Here is a 10,236-nt window from a genome sequence, read left to right on the forward strand (position 1 = left end):
CAAGATCGTTCATCTCACGGCGGTCAATCCGCTAAGCCTAACCGACGAAGAAACAGCTCGCAGAGCTCGCCGCTGTTTTACCGGATTTCGTAGTCGCTTCAAGAAATTTTTGAGGTTTGGTGAAAGTGCGTTCAAAGGTTTGTGTTGTAAAATAAAGGGAGAGCCGAATATAATGCACCGTGATTTGTGTCACATTGCGATGCCTGCACGATATTTCGCCGTGAGAAAACTGCTGTTTATTAACCATTTTATATTCGCCTGCTCAGTGTACGCATGCCCGCTATCGCAGCGCGTTCACTGTCGAAAACGCGATGAGTTGACAACTGTTTCCAAGCGCTGGCTTTCGTTCCGTTCCGCAAAAATCAATTCGCATACTGTTGTTTTCTTCTTTTTTTTTTTTTTTTTTACATGCCGAGGAGTAAAACAATTTACGTCAAAACCGTTATTTCATCACGTTGCGAGCGTAAATTTTGCTCAATCATCCACCGTACGCTGTAATATCGTGTAGTTTTGAATGCATTACCAATGTCCAGAAATTTTAATTCCGTGACTAGTCTGAGAATCTGGGAGTGCTCTGAAGCCAGCAGTTGTAATCGGTTGAAAAGGATCCTGAGTAGCTCTGGCGGCAAGGAGGGGGCGCTCTGCTGAATCGAGGTCAGAGGAGAGAGGCGACCACCCGAATTCACCATTAGAGTGAAACTTTTGTAGAAAAGTCAGAAAAAAAAACATTATGAAGAAAGGAAGAAATAAAGTGATTTTCGTAGATAAATGTTTACCAGTGGGAAGTTAGTCAACCTCAATGGGTGCCTAGTGTCACGGCTGTAAATTAGAAATTTTGCCAGTGCAGGACCACTGCCTGAGAACTTTAATGCACGTCATGCAGTAGTGATACACGTCCGCAGGCTGGTACGATGCTCATAAAGACCTAAACAGGCGGAAGTAAAGATTGAACCCAGCATCCCTGGGTTCAGCACCGGGAGCTCTCAATTCACGAGCTCGGAACTAGCGTTGCGTTTATACAATTTGCCACCGACCCGTGCCACCGATCCCTGTGTGACAAAGACTCTTGAAAGAAAGTGATCCTTTTGGGATTGAAGGCAAAGATTGCGCCCGAGCGGTAAGTCTATGCGCTTTGTGCAGCTTGAGTACATAAATCCCCAATGTGTTTACAAAAATAAGTTTGAAAAACGTGGGGCGGTAGAAAACCGAAAATATAAAGTGAGAGAATAGGACGAAACAAGTGCTGACCATCAACCGCAAATCTATTGAAACATAAAGGACATAGTGCAAACCATCACCGCAATAAACGCACAAAATAAAGTGCCATGATCCAACAAAGAGGAACTCTGACTGGTGAGCGAAACTGACGGGAGGTACACAGAGTAGTTCCTATCCTTGCTTCTGATGGCATATGTTACTAGCAGCTCTTTCACAGTCTCGTTTATATCGCAATGGTCAAAGACAGTTTACTAAACGCCGGGCGTGGTCATGCATCTTGTAATTGTTCAGCAGCCAATGAGTCTGCGACCGTAGCCGACAAGCACGACCAAGAACCAATCACGTAAAGAAGTGTGAAGATAATAAGCCACGCCCCGCGTCTCTTAAGCTTTAACTAGCTTTACCAATGCAGGGTATATTTCTAAAATACTAGGTTTAGGGTGGAAAATTACACTGTCCAGAGTCATTTGCCTTTCTGATATCAGAACCGAGATTCGGAGCGAGAAATGTTGAATTCATAGATAAAATTTTGCGAGGAAAATCATGTAATGTGTTAGTCGCCAAAGCAGCCTATGAAATAAAACGAGAAAAGCCTCTTTCAGCAACCTTCATGCGGAACACTCAGAAAACCAATAGCTACATTCAACGGAGGTAGCTTGGAGAATCAGGCGAGGCTGGCAAAGTGCCGTCCGGGAAAAAAAAAAGGACACGCCGAAGGCACTTAAGAATGCTTACGTGTAGGAATGCGAAAGCGTTATATTCGCGCGGGTGAAATGTTTTTGAGTAATCTTTCTACACGTATTAAACTTGTTTCTGCCGGTATGGCATTCGATGTGCCGTCGTAGATGTAGACACTGCTGCCGATGTCGAGCCCGTAGATGTAGGCGCGGTCGCCTCACAGCCCATCGCACGAAGCACGCAACGAGCGCAGGTGAAGTCCGAAGCGCTACTGACGCGCCGGAGGCATCGGCGACATCACGTTCCCCCACCACGGAGGCGCGGCGCCCCCGCCGGCATCACGGTTTCCGTGCCGAAGCATCTCCGTTGCTGCGCTTTTCTTCGCGTTCTTTTTCTGGGCGCGTGCGCTTTGTTTCACCTTGAGCGGTGCGTTCTTGATGCTGTATTTTTACGGCCATCTTTCGGGGACAACGTCGACGCTTTTTCACGTAATGGGAGTCATAAGGCTTTCGCCTTAATAATTTTTGGGCTTGGCACATTTTACACGATCACGTTTCACGTGCTCATATCAGCTTAAAAAGACACTGAAACACATACAAGACTTGGAAGTATAAAACAGCGAGGCCGAGGACGGGAAGAGGACATCTTTCATTTAGCACCACGTTCGTTTTCAATTGTGAGACACTGAAGTGTCCGAGTTGTGGAGTGCGTTTATTCAGGCAGAAGGTGAGGGAGAGGAGGCGATGAGAGCGTGCAGGGACGTCAGAGCACAGATCTCTGGTTAGACGCAAAGTTTGCGTCTAACAGATGCTTTGTGTTTACTGGCTGTTTGAAGGCGAACGTCGAACGCCAGATGCAACTTCGGCGTTCAAACAGGAGACGGAGTAGAAACAAAAACGGCTAGTTGTGCCTTCTGCCATCTCTTTGTCGCGAAGTCTCGGTTCGGGGGTTCGTGTGTATCCTTTTACTACGTGTATCCCGGTGGGGTGTGCGTGATATCAACTTGACATCAGTGTCTTGTTTTGGTCTGTTCGGTTTTTCTTTTTTTTCTGCCTTGTGTTTTTATTTAAGTTTATGGTCTATAATATTACTGGATCTTTGTGTTGTCCAGTTCTCTGAATTCCCACTCTGATGAATCCAACTCGTCGGGCACCATCATTTACGCTGATTCCGAAAGGACATCAAATGAAGAAAACTGGAAAACGCAAAAAGGTCGGAAACGGCACAAAAGCTCGAGCACCATCTCCAGTGGTGCGGAAATGATTGAAAAAACACACACCGTTAACGATCTCACCATTGTCATAATGCCAGTGGATATAAACGTACTCATCACAAAGTTAAACTTTCTGAAAGTGCACGAGAAAGTTAAGCACGACGCTGTAGATGGTGTGATTCAGGTAAGACAAGATTATCGCCTCAATCTATTAGTCGACGACACTAGTAACATGGAGTCAATAAAAGCTCTTCTGGCCGTGACCTGCATCGGTGCGATTCGTCTGCAGGTGTACCAGCGTCATTCAAAGGACTGCGCAGTGGGTGTCATACGTGGGGTATAAAAATATATACCAAATGACAACCTGCTGAAGGCTATCTGCAGCACCGCGCCACTAAAAGCATTGGCCGACTTGGAAAGTCTGAGGGCTGAAAACTTGTTTTTGCTACAGAAACATCTCCGGGGGATGTCTCCTTTGGAAAGACTCGATTCAAAGTGAAAACTTTTATTCAAAAGCCCCTACAATCCCACAAATCCTTTTAGCCTGAACATAATGGAGGAGCATGCACCAAGCCACGCCGATGTCTGCGCTGCTGTAGCTTCCATTGTTCAAAGAAATGCGATGCAGACAGTCCATAAAATGTGAACCGTGGAAGCCACCATCAATCGACATATCTGAACTACCCAAAAAAGCAAGAAAAGAGAATCAATCCACACTTTGTCTCATCCTACGATGGACTAAAAGCCAAAGCAACGGGCCGCCAGGTCCAACTATGACACGCTTAACATTGGTTACGGGTGGACGAATAATGCTCGAATCTAAAGCGCAGCATCATTTATATAGCTCCGACGCTACAAATAGCCTATATGTCGTGGCTTTCTTTGCGATGTAAAATTGTTGAGTCACTCAGTGTTTTTCGATTCGAACCAATCTCCAGCCGTCCCCTCATCAGTGATCCGAGACGCAGGCACCGATACGGTCATCCAAGCGAAAAACCGCACAGTTCCTAAGTGGCTCGTGATTGGATCTGGCGGTCCGTAGCTTTTGCCTTTAGTTCATCGTAGGATGAGACGAAGTATAGAAGGTCAAGAATAAAATCCAATTCTGACAATATTTCAGTAGGAAAGGTGATGACAACAAACCCTATTTTTAGCAAAATTGGTCAGAGGCAGGAACGATCGGTGGCAGAAGCTCCTCTGTCAGCTACATCTCAAGCCGCGCGCCATCGCTCAGACGCAGAAAAGAGTGGTGTGGATTCTCTATAAATACTATGCAAAAAAAAACAAAAAAAAAAAAGAAAAAACAGATACTTGCACAGGTGCACCGGCACCAAGGTCGGACATTTACATGCACGCTTGAAAAGGTCACGGAATGAACGTATTGGCGTCTGATTGGTTGAGGCAATTGCCTCCACCAATCAAACCGTAATACATCATTTCTCTGACGTCTTGAAATATGCAGGTAAATGTCCAACTTAGCCTTCGAGCCTTAACGAATTTCCGGTTCTACCAAAACAAGCTTCGACCAACACAGACATTTTTCCGAATACAAGACACTCAAGCGCGGCCTCTCATTCAACCAGGCGTTCGGAAGAGCAGATCATGTCATAAAAAAGAGACAGCGCAGGCCAAGACTCCAGTTAAAGTCACCGACTTCCTCTTCTAGTTCAATGGGGTTGGTCACCTCCTCACTTACTGAAAAATTGAGAGTTCTTTTCGGCATTCCGTTTCCCCTGGTACTAGAATGTTATCACGCTTATTGATACCGCTCACCCGACTGTCTTGTTTTTGTGTTTATCAACCTAACATAAATATTTTAATTCATCACACAGGCATGTGCGTCTATGGTGACAATTGAATAATTGCGTACTAATGCAACGTTGACCCAATGGAATGCACGCGGCTTGCGTTGATATTCAGTATTTTTTTCAGTGTCATTTTCTTCTTTTAACTGTTTTTGAATCAATGGTTAGTGAGCAGACGCTGTTAACCGGTTTCCAATTTTGTAGTCGCAAAGAGTAGCAGATTTTAATAGAGTTCCCTTCGCTATTCGCACCGATATTACGTTTATTCCGCACATATTAATACATCATCCCACTAATGAATATGTAGGCGCAACAGTCGAAAACGATACTTTCAAGTTCACGGTTATGGCTCCCTACATTCTCCCTGGTGTGGCACTCGACTCTCAGCGCCTCGATAAAATAATTCAGAGCATTCCACCATTACATGTTTTAAAAGGTGATGTCTACGCCTACGATTAATGTTGGCGTTCTGTCAAAGTTAATACGAATAGTATGTACCTTTTGCGTATCGCCGAAGAACGTGAACTATTAATTCCTAACGATGGACGCCCTACCTATTTCCGTGGAACTAGGATCTCAAGCTTCCTTGATATCACTTTGACCATGCTCCAAAATTTACTCGATCTTATTCCAGGGTACGGACTTTGTACCTTGGCGTTCTAAAACCTATCCGCATCCAGCATGTTTTTAATTTGTTTTGTTGCGTGACACGATCCGCCGGATTAATCCCGATTCATTTGGGTAAGATTTTGTTCTGTGACATATCATCTCATAGAAGCGACCATATTCCCACGTGCGCAACAATAGCTGGCTTTGGTAATGTCAAAGAAAACCTATATTTGAGCCGAATCAGCTGGACAAAATTTGAAGACTCCCTTTAACTACAATGCAAAAGAACTAGTAACCCAGTGGAAGTTACAGGGGACATAACAGCCGCAACAAAAGCAGCCACCAAGCGATATTATACGTCCCTAAAGGATTAAGGTGTCAGGGGTAGATGCAGAATACGAAGGCCATCAAACTATGAGACATTGAGCCGAACGTTTGGCACAAAAAAACGAAAATTCGGATGATCTTCGTTAAGCGTGAAGACCACAGTCGCATAATAAGATACTTCTCGACAAGTTACCAAAAAAAACGCTGGTGTAAGTTCTGCGGTGCACCTGATCCCAGAAACCAGACTCTCGAATATATAACATTATTCGAAGTTTTCGTTCAAATCCAGAACAAACATGTCCATTTAACTCAACAGCCGTAGTCCAACAGAACAGCCATATTTCGGTCGCTGAAGAGTTTTGTTCCATAATTACGCCTACTTCAACTGGTTGTACGTCATTGTCATCAGTAAGCTGTAATAGCGCTTCTAATAAATCTAAAAATATTAATATTTGCTTCAACCTAAGAGAGATTAAACACGTACTATCGTCATGTAATGTGTCTTCAGCACCCGGTCTAGATGGCTTATGATATACTGAACTAGCCCATCTTGGAGAAAGATCACTTTCCTGAATGCTTAACATATATAATACGAATCAGGTGTCATTCGAAATAACTGGAAAACTTCTCAAGTGATATCAATTTTCAAACCAGGAAAATCACCATTAGATCTTAAACGTACCGCCCAATCGCTATCTCCAGTTTTGTGGGAAAGGTAATGGAGAAAATGATCACTTCTTGCCTAGAGTGGTACCTTGAACGAAAAAAGTTTATCCTTAAACAATGACAGGGTTTAGACAAGCAGAAGCAGCATTGACCATGTAATCGATCTGGTTACGAGCGTTGAACACGCTAACAAAAAAAAATGCAGTTCAGTCGCTGTGTTTAAGGGCGCACAAAGGTGATTCGACAACGTACAACATTGTTCAAGAGTGAGCGGATTTTCAAAAATCAGCCTTTCAGGACGCTTGAGCACATCGATACGAAATCATCTACAAGGAAAAAAAAATCTATGCTATCTCTAAGGATGGCCACCAGAGCGTCGAACCGGAACCGAACCGAACCGAAGACCAGAACCAAAGCGTGATTTCTGGCCGAACTGGAACAGAATAGAACCGAAATCTTCGCCACCATGTTGAAACTGAACCGGAACTGAACTAGAAAAAATTATAACGGTAGCCGGTTCAAAACGGTTCGAGGTATTTTTTTTATTACAAAATGACTTTTTTAAAAATTAAGATCGGCGGTTTATTTCTATGTTGGGAACATATTGTCATGTACCCAATTGCTATGCATGAAAATTGTGGGTTTTCGTGGCGCTTTAACATTCGCACTACGATTAACCATGTTTCACGTGGTCACGTACGGCCATAGTGTCAAGACATGCTGCCAAATAATGTCACGGCCCGTTGTCGCGTTACGTAACCTTGTGATTCAGCGCGTCAATGTCGACTTAAATTGTGAACGTCCCTAGTCGGTGATATGTCAAGAAGGACGTGGAAGCCCCTCCCACCTCTTTCTACTTTAGCGGAGTGAAGGGTGGAGAAGAGGTCGCCTCCTCTCCAGCGTCCGCTCTGCCAAAGGGCAGAGAGGTGGGAGGGGCTGCCACTTCCTTCTCGACCTGTGACCGACTATAGATTCATTAGCGTCGTTGACACGGTGACGTCACATGGCATCACGACTTCTCACCGCGAGTCATGTGAGACCGTGACGTACTCGATTGTCATGAGCCCGAGTCAAGTGCTCAAGTTCTTGACATTTTTTGCCTCTCAAGTACATGACTTTCGCTGAGAGCAAAACTTCTGCTGCGTGCATTCTGCACCACCGATTTACTTTTCTCAGCAAGAACCAATCGCAATGACCACCAGCATATAGGGAGTATTCACTAGACGCCTTATTTGTGGGCGCTGTTTAGAGCGCATGCTCAGAATGAGCTCACACCAATAGGCTGCTAAGGTCGGCACTTTTGATGGTGCGGAATGCACGTTACAAAAGAACCGTGAAAGCTCGCCATCATCACGCCCTCAGCATTCGCGCACACAGCTATGGCCGCCAGTGAATACCCCCTATAGTGGATGATGTCACGTGCAAATCATGTTAAAGAGTTCACTTCGATTGTTCGTGTGAAATATGCGATGTTCTCAAAACTAGCAAAAGTGGACGCCAAAATTATAAAGTTGTGCAGTACATTAGCAGTCTCGCGATGATATGCGGCAGACCAATAACATGTTAAAGCGCACATGCCTGATAAAGCGCCAAGCTGTAAAGCGTGGCCGCGAAAGGAGTGAATGTAAACCGAATATAACATATATCCTTCCGACACAGTATTTAGCGATATTTCGAGCTCGTTTAGGCGAACATCTAAATGAGATCTACAAACGCTTTAAACAGACGCCAGATTGAGCCTCCATTGCCGACCTTCTTTTGCCTTATCGAAATGCCGAGCCACTAAAGCAGGCGTTGACCACCCTCCACAAAGGTCTATGCTGGGAGAGGACACAGAAGCACCTAAAGTGCTATAGCCTGTCCTGCTGTGGCAATAAGAAAGTGAAGCAAAAGGAAAGAGAGGAAACAAAAACTAGTTCGGTTGTGGCGGCGCCATGCACAGCTGCCTGAAAGCGTCTATATTAAAAAAAATGTTTGTCTTCGCGCTATTTATGTATAATTAGGAATGTCATTGCATGCAACATTTTTTTCTATCAATGCGTTACGTATGGGATTAATTAGAAGAATATCCGCCACTATTTCTTTTTCTGCGCAGTTCGTGCATTTACCGCTGGATCTATTATGTGGGCGCACAGTCTTTTTTGCCATACTCCGCGACCCGGTGTTTCACACTGCCAAACAGCGAACAAAAAACACACGTTTCTGCAAGACTCAACAGCTGGAGTATTTTGGAGCATCGTCATTCCGTGTCGTTTTCAAGCGGTCCTGTGAACTTCATAGAGTCAATTTTACTGATAATGATAAATATATATATGATTACTGCCCGAAGCTTTGACAACATAAATAAAGAGCCGATCACAATACAGATACATATTATAAGTAGATGTACCCCGAAAGTATATATGTACTGCGTATGTTTTCCGGCGCTTTTATCCTTTTTATCCTCAAAGCTCACGTCTATAGTTGATTTTGGTGACACTTAAACAAAATTTGTTTTTGAAGTTGATTTAAATAAGCTCTTTCTTTCTGGCTCATATATAACTTCTGAAACATAAACAGTTATGTTATTGCTTTTTTTATGCAATGAACAACAATTTCATGTGTCCGTGGGCTGGACGAAAACAAACTGCACAGGGGCGCGTGGCGGAACTATGACGATTGCGCATTACGTATCTGCAGTGTCGAGTAGAATATAAAATACTACCTTGTTTTATTTAATAGAAAATAACCAATTAGCAACGGTGATGCTTATTTGCAAATTTAATTGACCGGCATCTTGTCAAGAACGAACCTAAAAATTAAGCTATATAAAAAATGTTTACTTGAGCACGCGCTGTTTTTGGCCAAATTCGATCTGAGTACGAATGTGCGTATACATTTGAAATAAAAGTTTTAAATACTCCTTTCTGCATGATTATTTGCCCACATCCCGGTGCTGAGTCTAAACAATGTTGGTCAGAAAAACAAGCGCTGTGGTTACCGATTAGTCTTTCTATAAAAGGCTGACTAAAAAGACACGTCTAAAACTTTCCTGACATTTTGATAATAATATTGTTTTAGCTTAGTTGCGTCGTCATCATATATGTTGTTAAACGTGTTTTGTAAGCTGAACTAACAACTGTTTATTACACAGAAGGGGAAAAGGAAAAAACAGGAAGCAGCTGTAGCAGAAAAGATAGAATCACACAGAAGCGCCAACCAAGCAGCATATTATGCCACGATAGGCCAAATCAGTGGCTACGTAATGCCCGTCATGGTCGATCGCAGGTACCCGGATTATTTTTCAGATAACGCCACTGGCGGTTCGCTAACGCATCTCCCGCCAAGTTGCGAGATAAAAAAGGAGCAAGAATTCGGAAGGCCATAGAGTTTATTCTTGACAAGCCTCCAAACACATGCTCTACATTCGTTGATTCCAAAGCTGCATTATAAGCTTTATTGTCGCTAAATGAACGCTGCCATGATTCGCAATTGATTCATAAGATATACATGCAACACGCAAAATATACGCAAAAGTGTCGCGTCATTCACGTTCAGTGGATTCCAGATCATTACTGTATAACAGGAAACGCCATCGCAGACATGGCTGCCCGAGGTGCTCACAAAACCCGGTCATCAACACTGGTGCCGTTTACTCGACCAGATACCAACAGGCTGGTACATCAACTCGGAAATCGCATCTCCTCGCCGCTGGGGAATAATCTCGACAATTGTTACATA

The sequence above is a fragment of the Ixodes scapularis genome, unplaced genomic scaffold (genome assembly GCF_016920785.2).
Source record: "Ixodes scapularis isolate PalLabHiFi unplaced genomic scaffold, ASM1692078v2 PGA_scaffold12__126_contigs__length_90152505, whole genome shotgun sequence".
Lineage (NCBI taxonomy): Eukaryota > Metazoa > Arthropoda > Arachnida > Ixodida > Ixodidae > Ixodes > Ixodes scapularis.